At 34.2% G+C, this 24296-nt stretch overlaps 1 long non-coding RNA gene across 1 annotated transcript in view; it reads left to right on the top strand.

Annotated features, from left to right (window-relative positions):
• Positions 1–24296, top strand: part of LOC119625689 (uncharacterized) — a 381097-nt gene that overhangs the window by 343278 nt on the left and 13523 nt on the right. Inside the window, exons 8-9 of the long non-coding RNA XR_012090503.1 lie at positions 593–695; positions 4694–4763. This is a non-coding gene — a long non-coding RNA (uncharacterized lncRNA). The remainder of the gene's footprint in view (positions 1–592; positions 696–4693; positions 4764–24296) is intronic.

Raw genomic sequence — 24296 nt, 5'->3', positions numbered from 1 at the left:
GTAGAAGTTCTGGAAAACCAGATCAGCCATATGTTGCTGATGAGAATGTAAAATACTAGAGCCACTCTGAAAAACAGTTTGGTAGTTTCCTTAAAAACAAAATATGCAATTATCATACAACTCTGGAATTCTTGGGCATTTATCCCAGAGAAATAAAAACTTATGTTCACACAAAAACCTGTGCATAAATGTTTATAGCAGCTTCATTCATAATAACCCCAAAACTGAAGACAACCCAGATGTCCTTCAATGGGTGAATGGTTAAACAAACTGTGGTACATCTATTCCCTGGAATACAACTCAACAATAAAAAGTAACAATCTCAATCAATTTCTAGGGATATATGCTAAGTGATAAAAGTCAATTTGAAAGGTTACCTACTATGTGACTCCATGGATATGACATTCTGAAAATGACAAAATTATAGAAATAGAGAACAGATTATGGTTGCCAGGGATCAGGGAGAGAATGAGAGTCAGTCGTAGGTAAGCTTAGCTGTAAAAAGACCAAGTGGTGGCTCCCTATGATGATTAAAATGCTCTGCATCGTTAATGTATCAATGTAATATCCTGGTGGTGATATTGTGTTACAGTTTTGCAAGATGTTATCACCAGAGGAAGCTGCATTGAAAGTACCCTTCTCTGCAGTATGTCTTACAACTGCAGGTGAATCTACAGTTCCCTCAGAACAAAAAGGTTAGTTAAAAAATTAACAGAAGTATAATTTAGCAAGTATTGACTCTACTCAAAATTTAGGAAAACCAGCTATTTTAGAAAAAAAAAGAAAATGAAAGATGAGATCAAATGAAGAATAAATTGAACACTGGATGAAGCAAGTCACAAAGACTGGAAATAGTTTAAAGATAAGATGTGATTATAGAATTAAAATCATCAGAAGAAGCAATAAATAACAAAATCAACACTTCATTCTATAAAACCAGGAATGAGGAGGAGCATGACAAAAATGGTGGTGGTGCTGAGGATGTACCTTTCAGACTTCTGGCTGCAGGGAGTGTAACTGTGTCACTGACCCAAAGCTTCAGCTGCTGGGCTAGGAACCCAGTGCTACATTATGTGAGCCTATGCTTCTCACATGCTGCCTCAAGCTGGACAGTGCCTAAGCATGTCAGGAAGGCCCAAGCTCCTAAATTCGGCTTGCGGACTCCACAACAGCCTTGTCAAACTTCTTAAGACTGCGTCCATTCTGGGATGTTTTCATCCAACGTTCCTTCCCTCTGTCCTTCACTGGGCGTCAGACATACATTGCGGTTGGATTGCCTTTCCAGCCTTACCTGGGTCCTTCTCTATTTCCTCTCATGTGGGTATTTTTCTTAATAAAATCTTTGAACTTTTAATTGCATCTTGGTTTCTGCTTCTTGGAGGACCTAAACTAACTCAAAGATTTACCAGGACTCAGCAGTAGTACACTAAAGATAGAGATTAAAAACAAGGGATAAATTGAAATTTGATAGTTGGAAATAAGCCACCTACTCCTGGCCAGTGCAAAGAACACCAGCAACCAGGTGCCTAACTCTCAGGTAGGAGACTGTAGATCTCTTCTGAATTAATCGAACAGCTGCTAAGAGAAGATCCCCACATACTGATGTTGGAGATCTGGTTAGGAATACAGCATCCCATGCAGCCAATAAACAAATTCTACTAAGTTTCCAATCAGTTTTCTCATCACTCATTCTTTCATACAAATGGATCAAGGACCACCAGCTCCTGAGGAAATCTTCCAACAAGGAAGAGTGATATCAGAATGAATACATGCAAAGAGCCAACTGAAACACGCACAAATAAAGTAGGAATAAGAAAAAAAATCACCTTAAAAACCAATTAGAATCCTCATTCCTTCCTGACATTACCTCCATAAAACAAAAACAGGGTGTTATTTTTAAAAATAAATAGCCAGAGATCAAAAGAGAGCTCTGGAGAATTTTTTTAAATGCTTGCAAAGAAATCAGTTTTAAAATTGGAAGATGATGTCATGGATACTTTCCAGAAAGTGGAACCAAAAGAAGGAAACAAAGTGAAAAAAGGAGAGGGAAAAAAATCTTTGGATTGAGCTAAAAGTATCTTTAAAAAAGAAAAGAGAGAAAATAGAGGGCAAGAAATTATTAAATAAGTAATGCAAGCATAACTTTTCAGAACCTATAGACGTACTCTACAGATTAAAAGTATCCACTGAATACACAGCATAAAGAGTAGAAGTGGAGAGGTAAACGGCATACTCAGGCACATTGCTGTGAAATTCCAAACAAAGGAACTATTTCACTTGTTCCTTCAACAATCTTTTGAGCATGTAATCCAGGTTTTCTTATCACATTTGATTTATGATTCTTCACATATTCTAAAAAAAACTCATCAGAAAACAACCTAGCAAACTAGGAGAGACAAAAAGACATATATTTGTCATAATAATTAAAATGAAGTTTAAATCAATATACATCAATGGGATTAGTTCTGAAATGATTTGTTCCTTAAGTTTATATGAATGTGAATTCCTAACACTTGATTGAAGATCTAACGGTAATGACTCAATGACATTCATAAAAGCAGGTATTAATTTTTATTCAGTTTCTGAAAAAGTGAAATTGTTCCCCTTCATTAATTGTTTTACAAAATCATTGGTTTTGTACGGATTATAAAATACTATACATTCATTTCAGAAAACTTAGAAATTATCACACAAAATAACATAAAAATTACCTATTACCCCAAATCCAGCAATGGCAACCATTAAGATTTTGGCATATATTTTTCTAGTTTTTCTCTATACCTACAAAACAAAACCATCAAATTATATAATTTAACCAACTTTAATAAACTTAGGTATACTAATAAAAATATTTCCAAACTGTGCTATACGCTAACCAGCCTAAATAAATAAATACTTGAATATATTTAAAATTTTTCTTGATAACCCTGAGTTCTGGTTACAAGTCCCAATAGTCACTTAATGACATTCTCAAGATCCACTAAGAGATGTCAGCTCCTTGTTCTGGTCTTCCATGGTTCCTCACTATTCTTACTTTTAAAATACTTGTCCTTTTGTTTTTTAAACAAAACATTTGTATTAAAAACTCTTAAACTTTAAAAATACCTATCCTTTTTGTTTTTTTTGTAGGCTGTGTTTTCATGAATGAGCAGAAGTTAAATTGATGTTTCTCTCTGCCATAAGAATGCCAATCCCAGACTGTCTCTGCTTCTAATTTGCTGTGGGCTGGGAAACCACATAGCTACGTTTATTGATAATCATGACACCACCCAGAGCAGTATTTACAGCTGGCACTTTTTTTGAGCACTGATTTTATCACAGGCAATTACTGTGATAAGTACTTTTAATCTTCATAATAACTGAGAAGGAAACTTGGGATTAGCAGAGATTAAGTAATTTGCCAAAATGCATACAGTAAGTCACCTACTTTTGAAGTAGAATTAGTAGAGCCTGTAATCTAGAGAAGAAAAATTATACTCTGGGGGTTTTAACCAACTGGTGGGATGGTGGTGCTATTACACACTTGGAACATGCACCCCTAGTGGTAGGTAGGATGATTGTAGGATGCATTCTAATGGATTGTATATACAAGACCTGGACATGAAAATAAACAACATTGAATTGCATAGCGAGAATCTCCATTTAATTCAGCTTCCATTTTCCTGATGATGTAAAGGAAAAAGTCTCAATGAGTGCTAATGTGTTTTTAATATTTTATTAAACTCAGGAAAGCATCTTTTTGGCAAAAAGAGAGCAGGCCTCAGATACAAAGCTTTTGGTAAGCAGTGGTTTCTAGACAGAATTTACTAACGTAGTGCTTTTATCATTTATATTTAGGGTTAATGCCTATTTATAAAATATGTTAATGACTTTCCCTTTATGAATGTGATTTTTTAAATACAACTTTTTAATTTTAAAAGTTGAGTTGATTTTTTTAAAAGTTAAATAATTACATGTTAAAATGAGAGCACATGGACACAGGCTGGGGAACAGTACACACCAGGGCCTGTTGGGGGCTGGGAGGCTAGGGGAGGAAATTTAGAAGATGGGTCAATGGGTGTAGCAAACCACCATGGCACAAGTGTACCCATGGAACAAACCTGCACATTCTGCACATGTATTCCAGAGCTTAAAATAAAATTTTAAAAAAAGAAAGAAACATTTAAGAATGAAAATAATAATAATAATAATAATAACATGTTCACAGGGCAAAAAAAGCATGAAAGTGACACATACATGATTAATATGACAAAATGTGTCAAAATTATGTCCCTTTTATTTTAAAAGTAAATAGTATTTTCTATTAATGGGATATTATTTTTCCTGCCTAGAAAACTGAGTGTAAAGGATGATGAAGTGCTTTAAACAAAATGGACAACTTCTCCATCTTGACTCTCATTGTGTTTTGTTGTACTACTTCTCTTAAGATTAAGTACTGCAAGGTCTGGTGTATTTGTGGTGTACTGGAGTAATTTCATACAGTTCCCAAGAAATTATTGTTAAATTTGCAGTGGTTTTGTGAGCCAATTATTAAACATAGCCATTATCAAAAAATTAAGTATATCAACTTATAATACATAAATTACCTTAAAATACAAAAGTAGTATGTATTTGAAACTTACCATTTCCTAATTATTTTACTACATTTTTGCTATTATCTTTACTTTTGTGGCTATGTCCATTCTATCTGCAGGTTGGGAACATGACCTAATGGTGGCTACCATTCAGCTCTTTCCAACTCCATGTTCTGTGACTTCATATTGGTAAGTTGAAATCTACTATGGCGCAAGTATTTACACTACAGAAATTGGCAAAATCTGTGATTTAGTGCTTTTTCCTCCTGAAAAGCTGGCCGTTGAACATTTACCAGCATATGACAGGGTATAAGAGTTAAAGGAACAGAACTTCCATATCTCTGGCCAGGTGATCCCTAGTGCAATGCTTCTAGTTGTTGGCTCATGGAAGGCCTCTTTGAAAAGAAACAGATGGCAAGTAATTGAGAGCTCATTGGCCAGAAGTGGCATATAGGAGTTGTTAATCATGTTAGAAATGAGCATTCTGTGGATTGGAAACTCCACCTGTCATCTCCTAAATAGGGATAGAAAATATATCTTCTATTTTTTTTCTTGTGAAAACTGAAGCCAACTTACTTTTGTTTATTGCATTGCTTTGTAGTTAAAATGTATTTATTTCAATAATTCCCTGGCAAGAAGTATTATTCTTCAAAAGTTTGATTACTTTCTTCAATGATGTGAACTTATTCTTAAAATCCATATAATGCAAAAGAAGCCAAAGTAGAGAGTGATGAAAATGTCAGTTGTCGTAACAGAATTTATGGCTTTGGTTTTAATACTAGGAGTGTTTTGCAAATATCTTGTCTCTTATCTTGTGCACACAGTGGCTCTTATTCAGCTGAGAGAGAGGTTAAGTGAGAAATGAGTTGGCTCGCCAAGGATAGATTTGTTCCACCCACCCCCAGCCCCCAACACACATATACACTCACACACACATACTCTGATGTTAATTTGATTTGAAAAAATATCAGAAAACATCATCATCAATTTCTCCTCTTGCAAAAATGATTATTCTTGCTTGACTGCCCTCTGCTGGAATTCCTGAAAGATACACTTTGCCTCTACTTACAGGGACAAGTTGTAGGTGGTGTGTAACTTAATGTGAGCAATCTTTTCAAGACAGTATGTGCAGAAGTCCAAGTACTCAAGAATAGAAATAAAACTGAGTTAAGCATTAAATGCTGTGGTCAAGTGTTGATTTAATTAACCATGAAAAATAGCCAGGTTTTGAATGGATCAAAGAAAACAATTACACATAATGGGTGAACTGAAAACAATTGACTATTACTGAAAGAGAAGAATGCTTTAATTAAACTAAAAGTTATACCTAATGTTAAATGAGGTGGTTAGAAAAGCTCCACAAAAAAGCTGCTTAACTGCTGAGTATAATATGAGAGATCAGAAAGAGTGCTTAAATGTACGTAATAAAAAATGCAACCTTATTAAAACTGTATCATTATTATTTTAAACTATCGCGAGCTTTTTCTCTGTTCTGTAGCTAAGCCATCACACTTAAGACTATTCATTTAGTTGTTTAAAATATATTTAGATTTTTCATTTATTGGTAATAACAATTTATTACTTATTGCTGATACAGAGATACTGCTTTTTTCTACTTAGATTATATTTCTTGTTTTATTTAGAGAAAATTATTTTAGAGAGAATAATGGTTGTAATATCTCAGACCTTTATAATGTACTAGGTTAGCATATACTTATCTCCATACTTATAAGACTCTCTGGAGTTAGAAGAATAGAGAATAATTGTCAAGCAGGTTGAGTTGGTGACGAATTGGTGCTGTGAGACTCACACTTGAAGAGTATCACGGTGGAATATTTTTTACTGTAAAGATCAAATCCTTCATCTGAGGAATTTGAGCTAGTAAATGGAACAGACTTCCATCGGCGCATTTGCTGATCAAAGTCTAAACTTTTATTTTATTCACCATCTCCTTTTTATGTCATTGTCTGTGTAAGAAATGAACAAGGGGATTAGAGAGGAAGGGAGGGAGGGGGAAGATAAAGAAAAGCCAAAGATTAAATAGAAAGGAGAAGAGCAAAAGCTCTCCCGCCACCATTTTGTTTCATTCTTATGCCTCATATGGATTAAAACCTGTAAAGTTAAACTTGTAAAAACCCAAGTTTTCCTAATTCAAGACACGGATTCTGCATCATTGAACATTACAACTTAAGTATACAATAAGGATGGGACCTCCTTAGAAACAATGTTAATTAAGTGGTTATGGACATTAATTCTTTTGCAGTAAAAGCTGATAACTATACAAGTAAGTCACTTTTCCTACTGTAAAAATTACTGTTATATATTTTAAACTGAGGCACCAGGGGAAAGTAATGGGAATATAGACACTTCCTTACTTCACCAGACTAAATACACTGTATTCCAGCACCATCTCCCAGACCAGCAAACCTACAACTATCATGTTTCCTATACTAATTTGAAAGGAAAATCTGAAGGCAGACTAGGATGGTAGAGATAGAATTTGATTTAACATTGTGAGTGTCATAAGATGAATGCTTAATCATTGAATTTTTGAATGAGATATAACAATTGAACACTTCTCAGAGTAAGGTATGATAAAACATCATAATATGAATGGAAAAAAATTCATATTTTGGAAAAGTTTGTATATGCTAAGCTTTTTGTAATTATGCATTTATATTTCAGAGTGAGAATATTAAAGCATTATTTAGTCTAATGTAATTCTAAATGAAGAAGCCCTATTTTATTAAAGGAGAAATATTAGCAGAGCATAAATGTAATGAATAGCTATCATGTTTTGCATTTTGAACTATACCGTCACTGTGCTAATTATTTTACCAGCATTCTACCATTTAATTTTTTAAAACTCTATATGAGGTAGGTACTTAATCATCCCTGTATTACAGATAAGAAAACTCAGCCTCAGAGGCCCAAGGTCAGAGAGACACAAAGTGCTAAAATGGGAACTGTAATCCTGGGTTTTCTGACTTTAAGGGCAAAGCCCTTAAAGACATATTGCATCGGTGATATCATAATTTTCTCTTTGAAAACCCCTGTATTCTCCTTATGAGTCACTATCCTGGTTGTAGACAAGGCATAAGCAGATCTCTGATCTCTTTAAGTACTTGGTAAATGGGAGTGCTTGGGTTCTTTTAACACATTAGCTAATTGAAAGCAATCACATCTGACATTTCTAGATTACCAATTTTCAAAGAATTATAAGAAATTATACATACTACTGAACCACTATGGAAAGGAATTTTTATCCTCTTTGGATAAATTTCTGTTGTCTCTGGGCCATCATCTTTGTTCATGTTTCCAGAAACCTATTCTGGGGAAATGATCTGACAGACAGCCTGCTCCCAGAGCAACAAGCCCCTTCCCCACTCTCATCTCGCTGCAGCATCTGCATTGGGCATGAGCCCGGATCCATATTTACGAGACATATGTAGACACTTTTCCCTTTCTTGGCAAATGCATAAATAGAATCCTAATGTCTACATGTAGGTACTATATAAATACAAAGTTGTGCATACTCTGTGGATGTCATGCATCATTTATCCGTGTATTTTTAGCGTCACCAACACATTTACATATGCTGTCACGTTTCAAACTGCACCTCAATATAGTGCCTTTTTCAACATGAACTCGGCTGCAGGCAACATCATTCTTTTAACATTTTCACCACAAATGAAGATCAAAGAGCAAGAACATAAATCCAAAAATAAGAGATAAATTTAAAATAGGTAACACTTTTCCGAGATGCTCTGAGGATACTATAGGATTACCTAGAGCAGAGGACTGAATCTTTTGCTCTATATATAGATCCATGTAATTATTTTAATGTACCTATTATGCTTGGATTTCCCGAGATGAATGTTTACACCTTGGCTGTTGTCTACAGGGGATAAAGATATGCAAACCATCATTTACAATTCTGTGTTAAATGCCTGTAAAGTGTGGTAGAAAAAAGGGAAGGATTCTTTAAATATACTTGAAGAAGTCAAAGTCTTCACTTGGGGAAATAACATTTGGATTGACTCTCGGATGATAAGTAGTGGTTTAGATTTTCTTTTGTATCAAACATTTAAAAAGTTAGAAATAAGTTGACCTAACAGATCAAGTCCAAGATTAAACATTAGAAATTAATTGATCTAACAGATAAAGTCAAAGATGTTTGAATTTCTCAACAGGGATCAGTCTTAGGGAAAACTAGAAGTGGTAGATGATTTGCCTTTCTTTCCCTTGTAGAGCCCAGAAAATGTATGTCTTTGAGCTTATGTTTCTGTGTTCTACATGTATAGCAAGTCAGTTTAATAGGTTTATGGTAGAACCACACCAATAATTTTTAAAGCCTTTTCTCTTGAGAAGCAGAACAATTTATTAAATGAAACACTTCACTGAATACTAAGTACGAAACAGATAAAGGCAGAGCGTGGTCTGGTGGAAGTGAGGAATAGAAATAGAGACCTACAAAGTACTTTTTGCCAATCCCTGGACTTGGTAAAAAGTGTGTATGTGTGTATGTATGTATACACATGTGTATCTTTTTTTATGTCCCTGAATTGCTTTTTACCTACATATTGTGTATAAATAACTGTTACTAACACAATAAGCTTACTCTGATCTATGAAATTTTGGCCACCCAGGAAAGATCTGCTTTTTTTTTTTTTTTTTTTTTTTTTAAGCTCTTTTCTCCAGTGGCTGCTTCAGTAACAAGTGTTATGTATGGGATTCAACAGTGACTCTCAGAGTATAGAAAACATGTTAGATGGAGTTTACCAGGCCCATCTCCAGTAATATTGATAGCATGGGGTCTGCGATAGAGCCCAGGTATCTATCTCTACGGTTGACGTTGCACTCCAGGTAATTCTGATGCAAGGGTCTATAAGAGGCAGGGACTAACAGATAGACCATAGTGAAGACAAAGGGGAATGAAAAAATAAAATAATAGATTAAAAGGAAAAGAAGAATAGAAAACAGAGAGAAATAAAAGCGTATGGTAATTGCAGAAAGCCAACAAAAATTGCCTAGTGGCAGAGAAGGAGTGTACCTCAAAATAACGAAGGCCATATACAACAAACCCACAGCTAACATCATACTGAATGGGCAAAACTGGAAAGGCTTTCCGTTAAGAACTGGAACAAGACAAGGATGCTCACTTTCACCACTGTTATTCAACATAGTACTGGAAATCCTAGCCAGAGAATGAGGAAAGAAAGAAAGAAGAGGCATCCAAACGGAAGAAGAGAAAGTAAATTAGTCCCCTTTGCTGATAATATAATCTTATACCTAGAAAAACCTAAAGACTCCACTAAAAAAAAAAAAGACTCTTAAAACTGATAAATGAATTCAGTAATGTTTCAGAGTATGACATCTACAGTCAAAAATCAGTAGCATTTCTATACACCAAGAAGAAATCGAAGAGGTAATCCCATTTACAATAACTATTAAAATAGAAGAGGACTATGTATGTGCATGAACATTTTTGGGGTGAACATTTTATTTTATTTTATTTTTTTTTTTTTGAGACGGAGTCTTGCTCTGTCGCCCGGGCTGGAGTGCAGTGGCCGGATCTCAGCTCACTGCAAGCTCCGCCTCCCGGGTTTACGCCATTCTCCTGCCTCAGCCTCCCGAGTAGCGGGGACTACAGGCGCCCGCCACCTCGCCCGGCTAGATTTTTGTGTTTTTTTTTTTTTAGTAGAGACGGGGTTTCACTGTGTTAGCCAGGATGGTCTCGATCTCCTGACCTCGTGATCCGCCCGTCTCGGCCTCCCAAAGTGCTGGGATTACAGGCTTGAGCCACCGCGCCCGGCCGGGGTGAACATTTTAAAGTTTTACTACAAATAGCTTAGATATTTGATACAGTGCTTTTCAAGAGCCATTTTAATTTGCAATGTCACTAGCACTGTTTGAGAATGTCCATTTCCATGACCCTCATTAGCATGTGTGATTTATCTTTTTTTAAAGCTGTTTTTTTACAGTTGTGTTATTACGCTGTGTGTGTGTGCATGTGTGTGTGCATGAGAGAGAGAGAGAAAGAGAGTGTGAATTATCTGTTTATGACATTTTCCACATATTTGTTGATTTTTTTAAATTTTACACGGGCATTTTATGTAGTATGAGCTGCAGATATATTTCTAGCCTTTTTGTCTATTTAGTTTGGTTATGGCCTTTTAAAAAATGTATACATGTTTTTAATTTTCTTGAGATCTTATCTGTTGACATTTCTTTCCTTCCTGCCCCCTTCCCTTCTAATACTTACTATTTCTATTGTTCCTACAGTGTACAGCATGTATAGTTTATGTTTTGTTCTTTGCACATAATTCCTGCATTTATTTCAGTTTTATTTCTACAGTTAAACCTTTTCCAGTGCCCACTAGTTGTCCTTTTACCATAGTTTCCCCAGTTATCTGTTGGGAGAAGTTAATCCTCTGGTAGTTTCATCAATAAAGGCTCATGAGAAAAATAAACTGGAGTTATTGATTGTCTAAAACTGTGTGTGTATGTGTGCATTTTAACAGCCTTATCCTTGAAGGGCAGTTCGGCTGGATATAAAAATCTTTGGATTACACTTTACTTCCTTGAGTATTTTGTAGATGCTGCTCAACAAACGTCTTCTGTTTTGTTTTGTAGTTAAAAGTGAAGAAATTCAAGGCCAACTTTATATTTTCTCCCTTTAACAAGCGGCTTGAACTTTTTCTCTTACTACCCCAAAGATTCCTTTTTAAAAATTCTGTCTTTAAAATGCAAGAAATTCACTAAGATTTATGTTGGTGTAAGCTGGTTCTGGCTAGTGTTCTGTGGTATATGGCATGTCCTTCTTTTAAGGAGGTTCAAGTCCTATTTTGTCCAGGACATTTTTCTTGCATTAAATCTTTACCTTTATTTCCTGTTGTTGTAATCTTCTTCTTTTGCAGGACTCTGATAGTGCAGATGTTACATCTCCTTTTCCTACATTCTACAGCTTTTATGTTTTTAATCTGAGCTTTATTTCACTTTACTGTAGTTTGTTTTCTCTCTGTCCTCCATGTCTCTTACTCTTTTCCACAGTGCCTGTTTTCCCTTATATTCCTTCTAATTTTATGCTCATTTCTACTATAATTGCCCCATCTCTTTCAATGAGATTGTGTTATCCACTTGTAATGCACTCAGATTGTTTTGCCACATTCTTTACATTTTTTTCTGGGATATCTTGACCTCACAAATGTGTTTTTAAAAATTTACATGTATTAAGGTTCATTCTTTGTGCTGTAAAGTTCTATCGGTTTTCTTTTTTTTTTTTTTTTTTTTTTGAGATGGAGTCTGGCTCTGTCGCCCAGGCTGGAGTGCAGTGGCCGGATCTCAGCTCACTGCAAGCTCCGCCTCCCGGGTTTTTACGCCATTCTCCTGCCTCAGCCTCCGGAGTAGCTGGGACTACAGGCGCCCGCCACCTCGCCCGGCTAGTGGTTTTTTTTTTTTTTTTTTTTGTATTTTTAGTAGAGACGGGATTTCACCGTGTTCGCCAGGATGGTCTCGATCTCCTGACCTCGTGATCCGCCCGTCTCGGCCTCCCAAAGTGCTGGGATTACAGGCTTGAGCCACCGCGCCCGGCCGTTCTATCGGTTTTCAAAAATACAGTGTGTCATATATCCACCACTGCAATAATATACAGAATATTTTTGCCATCCTAAAAGCACTTTCTTACTTTCTGGCATCATAAAATGCTCCATACTTTTCTCCACATGTATATGTGTATGTATATATGTATCTATGCATGTATATATGTACACACACATCCCAAATGTACATATATCCATAAATATTTCTATATGTCACAATCTGTACCTATATTAGATTCACCATGAATTATGAATTTATTCTAACGTACCAAACTCTTATGACCACATGTATTATCAGAGCCTCCCCATTTCTTATCTGTAAACTCATATTCCAGTAGTGAGAAAGCTGACTACTCCTATTTGGAATCCACTTACTTGTTAAGTCTAGTGAACATTTGTGTTTCAGAATTGTTAACCTGTACCCTTTCAGGAAACAACTTTATCAACTAGAGTTCAGCACTTAGGTGTAGTTTCTTTTGCCTCTCATCTTACAGAGCCCATTCAGTTCTAAAGTTACTCTGAGCAGTATCTTTCCTCCCATCCTCTTCAGTGAGGTGGCTTTATACATTTGTGATGCACTGATTGTTTTGTCACTTTCTTCAATTTTTGGGGAGATTTCTTGACCTCCTATTTTTTTTAAATTTACATATATTAAAGTTGCTCCCTTGTGCTGTAAAGTTCTTTGGGTACTTATATATTGACCCTTACAGAATATTTTTGCTGGCTTAAAAATCCCTTGTGCGTTACCTTTTCAATCCTCCTTGTCTCTCTTCAAAGACCAGGAAATCTCTGATCTTATATTTCACTTTTTTCCAAAGTGTGATATAATTGGAATTATGTAGTAGGTAGCCTTTTTGCATTGGCTTCATTAAACTTATTAAAATATATTGGTGATTCTTCCATGTCTGTTTTTCTGTTTTGTTTCATTCGTGTTTTTATGGTTTTTTTTTTTTGTTTGTTTTTTGTTTTTTGCCTGATAGCTCATTTCTTTTTAGCACTGAATAATATTCCACAGTATGGATACACCACCATTTGTTTATTAATTCTCCAATGAAGGACATCTTGTTGGTTATCATTTTTTAGCAATTGTAAATAATTTGTCATAAAAACCCATGTGCAAGCTTTTGTGTGGACATAACTTTTCAAATCAGTTGGGTAACACAATTGCTGAATCATATGGTAAGACTGTTTTTAGCTTTGTAAGAAGCTGCTGAACTGTTTTTAAAAGTGATTGTACCATTTTTCATTCCCATGAGTAATATAGTGGAGCTTTGTTGCTCCATTTCTTTTTCAGTAATTGTGCTCTTAATTATTATATTTTGAATTATAACCATTCTAATATATGTGTAGTGTTACTTTTCATTGTTTTAATTTGCATTTTCTTAGTGACAAATGAGGTTGAGCATATTTTTATATTCTTATTTGTCATCTGTATATTTTTCTTTACTGAGGTTTCTGTTCAGTACTTTTGTTCATGTATCCTTTGAGTTCCAAAAACATTGTATGAATATATAATTGTACATATTTATGGAGTATCTGTGGTGTTTTGGCAAATTCATATAATAAGTAATGATTAAATCAGGGTAATTGAGAATTCTTTCCATCACCTCAAACATTTATCATTTATTTGTGTTGAGAACACAAACCTTTTCTTCCAAGTACTTTGAAATATACAATAAATTACTGACAACTATAGTCACCCTACTGTGGTATCAAACACTAGAACTTACTATTTCTATCGAATTGAATGTTTTATACCAATTAATCAACTTCTTTTTACCCATCCTTTCCCCCATCTTTCCTAGCCTCTGGTAACTATCATTCTACTCTCTACTTTTATGAGATCAATTTTTAAATTCTTTAAAAGGTTTTTTAATTGAAAACATCAACTTAAAACAAAGAGATCAACTTTTTTAGCTTCCATATATGAGTGAGAACATGTGATATTTGTCTTTCTGTGCCTGGCTTTTTTCATTTAACCTAATGTCCTCCAAGCTCATCCGTGTTGCTGCAAATGACAGGATTTCATTATTTTTATGATTAAATTATATTCCATTTTGCATATATGCTACATTTTCTTTATCCATTCATCTGTTGATGAGCATTTAGGTGGATTCCATAGCTTGACTGTTGTGAATAGTGCTGTATTAAATATTGGAAAGCATATATTTATTTGACTTACTGATTTCCTTTCTTTTGGATTGCTGGCTTTACATTATAGTTCTGTTTTTAGACTTTTGAGGAACTTTCATAGTGTTTTTCATAATGGCTGTGCTAATTTAATTGCCACAAACAGTGTACTAGAGTTCCCTTTTCTCCATATCCTTGTCAGTGTCTGTTTTTTGTGGTTTTTGTTTGTTTTTGTTTGTTTTTTTGTTTTTGTCTATTTGATAATATTTTTGCCCATTAAAAAAATTTTTTTTATTGTTGAGTTTGAAGAGATTTTTATATTTTGGATACAAGTCTTCTATCAGATATGTTTTCTGCAAATATTTCTTCCAGTATATAATTTATCTTTTCATTTTCTTAAGTGTCTTCTGCAGAGCAGAAATGTTTAATTTTAGTAATAGTAAGTTCTATTTTAAAAATGTTTTCTTCTTGCATTGTGCTTTTGTTATTATATCTGAAAATTCATCCTCAAATTCAAAGCACATATATTTTATCCAATGTTTTCTTATTTACTTCAACAGGATCCAATAAGAATACTATACAGTTATTAGAATGATATTTGTGAAGCTTTTTAATGACATTAAAAACATTTAATGTTAAACCTAATAATAGCGAATAAATAAAACTATACGGGCAGCATGATGCCAATTAAATTAAAATGCACAGAGGAAGACTGTTAGGAAATATTCTGAACATTAACAATGTAACTTGCCTGAGTGAAAAAAATTTGTAGATTGTCTTTATTTATCATCTATAATTTTCTATAGCTTTCAAATTTTTAATAACGAACTCAGAGCATTTAGATGTATGGTCCATTTTGAGTTGATATTCGTGTGAAGTTAAGATCTGTATCTAACTTTTTTTGTGTATTGGCATCCATTTTCTAATGCCATTTGTTGAAACATTATCTTCTCTCTATTGAATTACCTTTGTGCCTTTGTCAAATATTGCTTGCCTCTATTTGTGTGGGTCTAATTCTGGGCTCTCTGCTATGTTCTGTTGATTTATGTGTTTATTCTTTCACCAACACCACACTGTCTTGATCACTGTAGTTTTATAGTAAGTTTGAATTTGGGTAGTTTGAGTCCTCCAACTTTATTCTTCAATATTATATTGGCTACCGTAGGTCATTTGCATTTCTGTATAAACTTTAGAATTATTGTCAATATCTAGAAAATATCTTGCTGTAATTTTTATTGAATTGTGTTGAAAATGTAGATTGATTCTTCTGGTAAGAATTGACATTAAGTCTTCCAATCCATGAACACAGCACATCTTTCCATTTATGTAGATTTTCTTTGATTTTTTTAAATTAAAGTTTTCTATACACAGACTTGTATGTATTTTGTTAGATTTATACCTCAGCATTTTATTTTTGGTACTATTATAAACGTCTGTTTTAAATATGAATTATATTATTTTTAATCTTTCCAACTCCAGTTATTTGAAAGCCATTGCTTTTATATAGGAAAGCAATTGATTTTTGTATATTAACGCTGTATCCTACAGCTTCACTATATTCACTTAGTTCCAGAACTGTTTTGGTGGAATCTTTGGGATTTTCTAGATAGACAATCATGTCATCTGTGAGTAAAGATAGTTTTATTTCTTCCCTTCATACTTTTATAGTTTCATACTTCAAACTTTCATAGTTTCATACTTCAAACTTCATACAGTTTTGTTACTTCCCTTCTGACTTTTAATATCAGAAAATCAAAAAATTCTGGAGCATGACAGGAAAAATTTTTTTAATTCTCTCAAAATGCTTGTTGTAATTAATGATAATTCTTTGAAATTTTCTATAAGACAATTATGTCATCTGTCAACAAAAGCAGTTTAATTTTTTCCCCTACCTGTATTCCTTTTATATTCTTTTTTTGTCATATTGCACTATCTAAGGCTTCATCTATGATGTTGAATATGAGTAATGAGAGAGAAGATTTTGCCCTGTTCCTGATCTTAGGGGAAAAGAGTCCAGTTTCTTGTAATTAACTATTGTGTTAGCTACAAGTATTTGTAGATTTTAAAAAATTGATACATAATAGCTGTACCTACTTACGGAGTACATGTGACATTTTGTTACATTCCTATAGTGTATAACAAACCAGTCAGGTTGTTTAGGGTATCCATCACCTCAAGTATTTATCATTTCTATGTGTTGGGGACATTTCAAGTCCTCTCCTCTAGCTATTTTAAAATATATAGTACATTGTTATGAACTGTATTTATCATACTCTGCTGTTGAACACTAGGACTTACTCCTTCAATTTAGCTGTAGCTTGTACCCATTAACCAACCTCTCTTTATGCTTCCCCTTTCATTCCCACAACTTTCCAGTCTCTAGAATCTATAGTTCTATTCTTTACCTCCATAAGATAAACTTTTTTAGCCCCTACATATGAGTAAGAACTCATGTCTCTCTGTGCCTGACATATTTTACTTAACATAATGACCTCCAGTTTCATCCATATTGCTGCAAATGACATGATTTCATTCTTTCTTATGGTCAAAAAGTATTCCACTGTATATATACACCACACTTTTTTTATCCATTCATCCGTGGATGGACATTTAGGTTGATTCCATATCTTTGCTGTTGTGAATAGTGCTGCAATACATATGTAAGTGCAGGTAACCCTTTGATATACTGATTTCCTTTCCTTTGGATAAATACCCAGTGGTGGGATGGCTGGATCATATGGTAGTTCTATGTTTAATTTTTTGAAAAATCTCCATTTGGTTTCCCATGATGGAAATTTTCAGCCCCATCAACAGTGTATAAGACTACTCTTTTCTCTACATCCTTATCAGCATCTGTTATTTTTGATCGTTTAGTAATAGCCATTCTAACTAGGATAAGATGATATCTCACTGTGATTTTGATTTGCATTTCCTTGATGATTAGTAATGGTGAGCATTTTTTCGTGTATCTGTTGGCCATTTGTATATCTTCTTTTGAGAAATGTCTATTCATGTCCTTTGCCCACTTTTTAATAGAGTTATTTGTTTTGTTTTGCTTTTTCTTGTTGAGTTGTTTGAGTTCCTTGTATATTCTGGATATTAGTCATTTGTCAGATAGTTTGCAACTACTTTCTTCCATTCAACAGGTTGTGTCTCACTCTTAATAATTTCTTTTGCCGTGCAGGAACTTTTTAGTTTAATATAGTCTTATTTGTCTATTTTTGTTTCTGTTGCCAATGAATTAGATGTCTTAGTCATAAACTTTTTGCCTAGACCAATGCTCAGGAGAGTTTTCCCTAGGTTTTCTTGTAGTATCCTTATAGTTTTGGGTCTTAAGTTTAAGTCTTTAATCCATTTTGAGTTGATTTTTTAAATAGTGAGAGATATGCTTCCAGTTTTATTTTTCTGCATGTTGCTATGCAATTTTCCTAGCCATTTATTGAAGATGTCCTTTCCCCAGTGTAAATCCTTGTCAGCTGTTTTGAAGATCAGTTAGCTGTAAATATATGGGTTTATTTCTGGGTTCTTTATTCTGTTCCATTGGTCTTCGTGTCTATTTTTATACCAATACCATGCTGTTTGGACCGCTAGAGACTTATAATATATTTTGAACTCAGGTAATGTAATGCTTATAGCTTTGTTCTTTTTGCTCAGGACTGCTTTGGCTATTCAGGCTCTTTTTTTGGTTCCATATGAATTTTATGATTTTTTTTTCTTTTTCCGTGAAAAATTACATTGGTATTTTGACAGGGATTGCCTTGAGTCTGCAGATTACTTTGGGTTGTATGATCATTTTATTGATAGTCTTCCAATCCATGAACACAAAATGTCTTTCCATTTGTTTGTATCCTCTCAATGTGTTTTATCAGTGTTTTGTAGTTTTTGTTATTTTTCTTTTTTTTTTGTTTTTGTTTTGTAGAAGTCTACCACTTCCTTGGTTAAATTTATTCCTAGGTATTTTATTTTTAAATAGCTATTGTAAATGGATTGCCTTCTTGATTTCTTTTTCAGCTAATTACTGTTGTATAGAAATGCTGTTGATTTTTTCATATTTGTTTGTATCCTGCAACCTTAATAAATTCGTTTATCAAATCTAAGAGTTTCTTGGGGGAGTCTTCTGGTTTTTCTACATATAAGTTCATATCATCTGCAAAGAGGGATAATTTGGCTTCTTCTTTTCCAGATTAGTTGCATATTATTTCTCTCTCTGGCCTGACTTCTCTGGCTAGGACTTCCAGTACTAGGGTACATAAGAGTGGTGAAAGTGGGCATTCTTATTTTGTTCCAGTTATTTGAAGAAAGGCTTTCATGTTTTCCCCATTCTATATGATGTTACCTGTGAGTTTGTCATTTATGGCCTTTATTATGCTGAGGTATGTTACTTCTGCGCCTAGCCTGTTGAGAGTTTTTGTCATAAGACAGTGTTGCATTTCATAAAATGCTTTTTATGTGTCTATTGAGATAATCAGAAGTTTTTTTCTTCATTATGTTGATTTTTTAAATCAAGTTTTGAGAATCTCTCTCTTTTCCTAGTTTGCTGAGAGTTTTTAAAATCATGAATGGGTTGAATTTTATCAAATGCTTTTTCTGCATCAATTGATATGATTCCATAATTTTTATTCTTTAATCTGTTGATGAGTGGACTGAGATGGTATTATTTGTTTTATTTTATTTTATGTATTTTATTTTTATTTACATATTTATTTATTTTTGATATGGAGTCTTACATATTTATAGATTTATTTTTGATATTTATATATATATATTTATATACTTATTTTTGATATGGAGTCTTACTCTGTTGCCCATGTCGAAGTGCAATGGCGTGATCTTGGCTCATCGCAAACTTCACCTCACAGGTTCCAGTGATTCTGCTGCCTCAGCCTCCTAAGTAGCTGGGATTACAGGTGCCTGGCTTATTTTCGTATTATTAGTAGAGTTGGGGTTTCACCATGTTGGCCAGGCTGGTCTCAAACTCCTGACCGCAGATGACCCACCCACCTCGGCCTCTCAAAGTGCTGGGATTACAGGTATGAGCCACCATGCCCAGATTATTTTTTAATGTTGAGTTTTGACAGCTCTTTACATATTCTAGATGCTGGTACATTTTGCATATGTGTTTCACAAATATTTTATCTCATCCTGTATTTTTTCTTTCTAGTTCCTCATCAGGGTGTTGTAGAGATCAAAAGTTTTAAATTTTCATGAACTTAAATTTATCTACTTCGACTTATCTGTAGTATTTTTAAGTATAATTCTTTGTATAACTCTTCTAGCAGTTGCTCCAGTTGTGTATTTTATGTACATGACTTTTCACAGTCTACTGGTGTCGTTTTTCCAATTCAAGTAAAATTTAGGTACCTTACCTCCTTTTAAGTTCTGTTATTTTTATCCATTTATAATTGTCTTAAAACCTTCCTATTCCTACATTTAGAACTTCATTAAACAATGTTGTGATCTTTATTTCAACTGTCAAACATAATTTAGAAATGCAAGAGGAGAAAATGTATTATCTTTACCCACATTTTACTGTATTTGTTCTTTCTTCCTTCTTGACATTCCAATATTTCTTCTCTTATCATTTCCTTTCTGTTTATAAATCTCCCTTTAGTCATTTTTTAAGAGCATGTCTTCTGATTGAACATTCTGTTTTCCTTTACCTAGGAATGTCATTATTCTCCTTTCATTTCCAAAAGATATTTTCACTAGACTTAGAATTCTGGGCCCAGCATTCTCTTCTTCCCGTTGTAGAAAATGTTCCACTTCTTTCTGTCCTTCATCATTTTTGATAATAAATCTGCTACCATTTGTTTTTCTCCTATAAGGAAGAGTTTTTTCTTGCTGTTTTCAAGTTTTCCTTTGTTTTTAATTTCTAGAAGTTTGACTATAATATGTCTTGGTGTATATTTATTTAGGTTTTCTTGTTGGGGTTTACTATAATAGGCTTCTTGAATCTGTATGTTTATGTCTTGTGCTACATTTAGAAGTTGAATCATTATTTCTTTGGATACTTTTTCCAGCCCCACTCTCTTTCTCTTCTGGAACTCTGATGACACACAAGTTAGATTTCTCATTATGGTCCAGTACATTCTTGAAACTCTGTACATTTTGTTTTCAATTTCGTTTCAGCATGGCCAGTTTCTGTTGTTTTACCTTCAAGTTCAATGGTTATTTTCTCTGACTCCTCCATTTTGCTATAGAGCCTATTCACTGAGTTTTCAATTTTCAGTTATTGTGTTTTTCAGTTTAAAATTTTTCATTTGGTTCTTCTTTATATCTTATCTTTCTCTGTAGAAATTTATTTTTATTTTTAAAAATTGTTTTGAGTATGTTCATAACTGCTTGTTGAAGCATTTTTATGATGATGGCATTATTATTATTATTATTATTGAGATGGAGTTTTGCTCTTGTTGCCTAGGCTGGAGTGCAATGGCACCATCTCGACTCGCCACAACCTCTGCCTCCCAGGTTCAAGTGATTCTCCTGCGTTAGCCTCTGGAGTAGCTGGCATTAGAGGCATGTGCCACCATACCCGGCTAATTTTGTATTTTTAGTAGAGACAGGGTTTCTCCATGTTGGTCAGGCTGGTCTCGAACTCCCGACCTCAGGTGGTTTGCCCGCCTCAGCCTCCCAAAGTGCTGGGATTACAGGCGTGAGCCAGCATGCCCGGCCAATGATGACTTTAAGGTATTTGTCAGAAAATTGTAACGTCGTTGTCTCACTGTTTGTGTCTGTTGATTGTCTTTTCATTCGAGATGAGATTTTCCTTGTTCTTGATATGATGAGTGATTTTTTTTATTGAAACACAAGCATTTGAAATACTATAAAACTATGAGTCATCTTTAAACCTTCTCTTTAAGCTATTTTCTTATGACAGCCTTCCAGCACAGAAAAGAGGATGGCTCATTATTGCTAGGTGGGAATAGAAGTCCATGTTTCTTGCTTTGTTTTCTATTGACATTTGAGGTGGTAGAGTTTATTATTGCTACTGGGTGGGAGTGGCATTTTTGGTTCCCCATGAAATCACTGATAATACTGCCTTGGTTGGGAAGGTGTCTTGTTACTGCTCTTCATGTGGCCTCCACTGACACCATGAGGAAGAGAAGAGCCTCACTGTTGACTAGTGGGGATGAAAGTCCTGGCTCCCTTCTCCACTACAGTGGGGACATTGTGATGCTTTGTAACAGCCTGGGAAGGGTGGAAGTCTAGGCTTCACACTTGGCATTTGTTGTAATGACTGGGGCTAAGGCCACACTTTTTTCCTGTGGTATTTGGCTGGAGTGCAGCAGCTATTGTCTAAAAGTTTCTGTCTTGCTAAATTGCCCCAATGTCCTGGTAATTTGGCTAGAGACAGTAGGCTTTTATTGGGGCTTATTCATCTGCACCCTTCAAAATTTCTAGATTGTTATTTTCTCCAATATTGAGTCTGATAAATATGAGACAAAAAGGGAAACCCAGGGAACTCACAGGGCCCATATGTTTTATATCTATATGTGTGTGTGTGTGTGTGTGTAAATTCCAGAGTTTTTAGCTGTAGTGCATGAGAAGAAGAGTGAAAAGTACATCTATGCCATCTTGCTAAAAGTGGAAGGCCCCTCAATATTTTGTTTTCATATTTTACTTCTATTCTTGATTCAATCCATGCACATCACATTTTATCTCCTTATTTCTCTGTGTCTCCCCTAAATTATTGCATTTATGCTCTGTATAATGTTCTCGCATTTTCCCTTGTGGTCTTAGAGGTGATAGCTTCATCACATTTTTAAAACACACAATAGTGTTTATGGTTGTAACTTTTTTCTGCTTCATGGCAACATTTTATGATATGTGTTTTTCATCTGTTGAACAGTTTTTTGTTTTTGTTTTTGTCACAATTGTTTGTGTCATATCTTTATATTGATGCTGTTCTAAACCCTCTTTTTTTACTCATCATGAGTGAGTTGGCTATTTGCAGATTTGTGATGGTGTGGGATTTGGGAGGGGGTAAGGGCCAGGGCAGTTCTCCAGGTTCATGACCTGAAAGCCCTCTCCTCTGCTACCACAGGGACAAATATGCAAATATGTCATTCCTACAGATATGGCATATCAACAGGATTATTTGCATATGCCAACTTCATCTGCTTCTTTGAGACACACCAGGTTTAAGAGTGTTTCTATTCCAGTCCTGTCTACTTTATTTTCTGCCCCTTATTGCTCATAGAGGATATAATTTTTTGATCTCAGAGTGAGACTCTCACCTTCAGGAACTGTATTATTGCTGACTCTCTCTGACATTCACTGTTTTGGGCCCTCTCAACAATTTCATGTTTTTATTCTTTTCATATCTTCCCAATCTAAACTGTTTTGGGTAGTTCATATACATGTCTCTGGGTTACATTTATATCTTAACTTCATTGTAATTGGAGTTTGCAGACATTTTAAAAAATGTCTGTCTTCTTGTTGCTGTTATATGATTTCTAAGAGAAGGTGAAAAAATGCTAACATAGGGAGACATTTTCATATGGAGCTTTTAACCTGCATTTATTGAATACCTAGTGTTCCAATCTTTCATTTTCATACTTCAGAAGAATCAAAAGAGGATATATATTGTAAGATGAGACAACAAAGAACATGTTGATAGGGTTTGTTGAGGAGTAACAATTTTCAATTTACTATTTAGCCTTCATCAAAATACATTCTAGAGAATTCACAGAAAATTTCCTTTGGGTTAACTAAGCATTGTCTCCAGTTCATACTCAACTAGTTGGTGATTTTGGGTAAAGTGTTTTCAAAATTTCCACATGAAACATTTATGATAAGCTGGAATGAAATTATAAATGCCATATACACTGATTGCTATTACTTCCGATGAACTCCAACATAATGCTTATGTTGTAAGGCAGAACTGGTATGCTTATTTTAGAGTTTCTGTTTTATAAGGAAAGAATCATTGTACACATATATTGGTGCTATGTAATTTGATTGAATCCATCAGACACCTTGTCATAGAAGGTTTTTTATAGGTCCTTCTGTGACAAAATGGGACTTTGGCACACAGCAAAAGGTGCCACTTATTTTTCACTATTGATTCTAGGATTTCAACTTCACGACCTCTTTCAGTAGGCAAAATAGGAGCATTTACATACTTTTCTCATCCAGAGCCAGGCTCTGAGTTCAGCCCACTATTAAATATTTGAAAGGTATAGAAAATTATAGATGGCAAATACAGACCACCTACAAGTTTAGCACCCAGAAATGTCATATTGTTAATGTTTTAAAATATTTCCTGTTGGTCTTTCTCTGTGCATTTTAACTCAACTGGCATCATGCTGCCCAAATCATTTTATTTCTTTGCTTTTGTTTGGTTTAATATTAAATATTTTTGAATGTCATTACAAATCTTCACAAATATCATTCTAACAACTGCAAAAATATTCTTATTTAAACCCATTGAAGTATATAAACCTAGATTACAATAAAGCAAAGGCATACCATTCTTGAATAGTAATTTAAAATACATTATAAAAATGCCCATCACTCAAAACAATATAAATAAACTACAATCTCAATTAGAAGTACAAAAGTTCTTTAAAAGTTGTTTGGAAAGAGTGAAATTTAAAAGGCAAAATAATCTGAATGTCCATGTGGAAGAATAAGTGCCCAAAGTATCTAAAAATTATATGAAACAGAGAAATCATGGGAGATAATTAATTTCTAGAAATTAAGATCTGCTATAATTTAGCCTGATGCTGGAAATAATAAGGTATTAACATAGAAAGAGACAAATATATGTGTAGAAAGAAATGTATCTGTGTATACACAGAAAATTAAGATGTAATGAAGAATGGTACTTTAATTCAGTAGAGGAAGAATGATTTATTCATGAAATGTGCTTTCACAACTGGCTATCCATCTGGATAAACAGCAATTTTGGACACCCCACTCCACAAGATAAATAGAAATAAATTCCAGATGGGCAAAAGGTTAAAATTTTAAATCTAAATAAAACCTG

The sequence above is a fragment of the Chlorocebus sabaeus genome, chromosome 22 (assembly GCF_047675955.1).
Source record: "Chlorocebus sabaeus isolate Y175 chromosome 22, mChlSab1.0.hap1, whole genome shotgun sequence".
NCBI classification, from domain to species: Eukaryota; Metazoa; Chordata; class Mammalia; order Primates; family Cercopithecidae; genus Chlorocebus; species Chlorocebus sabaeus.
The sequence above is the reverse complement of the archived record's forward strand: the minus strand, read 5'-3'. Positions and strand labels throughout refer to the sequence as shown.